The sequence below is a fragment of the Myotis brandtii genome, unplaced genomic scaffold (genome assembly GCF_000412655.1).
Source record: "Myotis brandtii unplaced genomic scaffold, ASM41265v1 scaffold133, whole genome shotgun sequence".
Classification (NCBI taxonomy): domain Eukaryota; kingdom Metazoa; phylum Chordata; class Mammalia; order Chiroptera; family Vespertilionidae; genus Myotis; species Myotis brandtii.
Window position 1 is genome coordinate 1,936,233 of NW_005354718.1, and position 1,918 is coordinate 1,938,150.

Here is a 1,918-nt window from a genome sequence, read left to right on the forward strand (position 1 = left end):
CACGCGCCGGCCTCATTTCAATGTGAATGGATCGAATGGAGCAGCCATGTGGCAGCAACAGTTTGCAAATCTCCCCGCCTTCTGTGCTGCTCCCCCGGCCGCCTCTCCCTGCACGTGGCCCCTACTCTGGGCGACCGCAGAGGCACTCCTCGGGGCTTAAGTGCCCTGCCCAACCAAGCCTGCTCTCCGCCCCCCGCCCCCCTGCTCTCCTACCTGGTGCCATTGGCCCGGGAGAACGCGGTCCCAGGGCTGGGGGAGGGGGTGGGGGTGGGCGAATAGGCTACCCAGTAGGGAGGGATCCCTGTCGTACCCCAGTAACCCGGGGTCAGCTTGAGGGCACGGCTGGAAGATAACCTTGGAGCTTCACGCGGGGTGCGGTTCTGCCTGCTGGGGGGGCTTTGTGCAGCTGGCAAGCAGAGAGGGCTGCAGAAGCAGAAGGCCCCCCCGAAGAGGAGGCTGTGGAGTCTTGCATGGAGCTGGGCCTCCACCCGGCTCCCGCTCGGTGCCGGGTAGGGTGAGGAACTGCAGCCCCGGCTGAGGTCTGCGGGCCGGCGTCCGTCTACAGTTGGCAGGGTCAGAAGACACCCACCTGGAGTCTTCTGTGATTTTCGGCCTCCCATCACCTCACAGCCTCCTGTTCCTGGGACCCCCAGGACTCACGTGTTGGGTTCTTCTGTCCACAAGTCGGGAGTGGGAGAAAAGGGGGGGAGCCCCAGCTGTGGAGGCTTCGAATTTCGGTTTCCTGCCCGCAGTCCGACCCTCTCCTGCTCAGCAAAATGGGCAAAGCTTGCCCAGCCAGTGTTGCTCAGTGGTTGAGCTTTGACCTACGAACCAGATCACAATTCCATTTTGGTTAGGGCATATGCCCGGGTTGCCGGCTCAATCCTCTGTAGGGGGCGTGCAGAAGGCAGCTGATCACTGATTCTCATCCGTGTTTCTCTCTCCCCGCCCCCCTCCCTTCCTCTCTGAAATCAATAAATATATATTTAATAAAAAAGTGGGCAAAGCTGGAGCTCATGTGGGCACCAGAGCCGGCGGCAGAGTCCCGGTGGGATAATTCATCTCAAATAGGTGCTTCATCAATGGCTTTCGCTGGTGATGTCTTTCCTCCTCAGGTGAGAGGATTCCTAGGTTTCTGGGATCCCTTGCATTTCCTGCCTCTGAGGAAAATGGTGATACTTTTGTTGGGTCTTTGTGTCCAAAGTGCTTTCGGACATGTTAGTCCGATGTGCATGAGGACAGAGAGTGTTCCAGATCTACGCTACTAAGCAAATGCCTCCTGTGGGACTGGATGTCTCCCTGACGGTCAGGCACATGCCAGCGCCAGAAAAGAACAGAGCTTTTATGAATTCCCAGGCCAGGTTTTGGGGGTAAGTGGACAAGAAGTAGGCAGGGCTGGAGGTCAGCTCCGAGGAGTGAAGGACACTCTTTGGCACCCTAGGCAGGTCTAGGGACCCACAGAGTATGGCCGAGAGAGGGTGGAAAGCCCACTTACCAGGCTGGCCGGGAGGCATGCCCCGGGCTCCCTCGCCCTGGGGCCTGGGGACGCCGCCTGCCCATAACCTACATTAACTCTGGAGCGCAGCCTGGGCCCATCTGCCGGCCCCCGCCCCACCTCGGTTCCCCACGCCAAACCCCTCGCGCCAGATGGTGGCTGGGAGGGGTGACCGTGCGTGGGGGACCCCGGAGCCCGTCTCTTCACCTCGCCCCTCCCCCAACCCACGCTCTCAACTTCTTGTTTCTCTCATCCCCCCCCCATCCTTCACCACCACCCCAAGTCAAAAAATCAGACCATGCTCAGCAAAGGCAGCTGTTGGGCTCCATTCCGAGCCCCCCTCAGCCTCTCCCGGGCCCGCGCCGCGTCCCTGCTCCCCCCGCCGCGATCTTATCGCCCGACGACAGCCATCGCTGTTCCGGC

The 1,918-nt window shown here is 60.8% G+C and overlaps 1 protein-coding gene across 1 annotated transcript in view; it reads left to right on the plus strand.

The window, feature by feature from the left end:
- DLL4 (delta-like 4 (Drosophila)) overlaps positions 1 to 1,918 on the plus strand; it is a 28,329-nt gene that overhangs the window by 15,475 nt on the left and 10,936 nt on the right. The gene's annotated exons all lie outside the window — the stretch shown is intronic.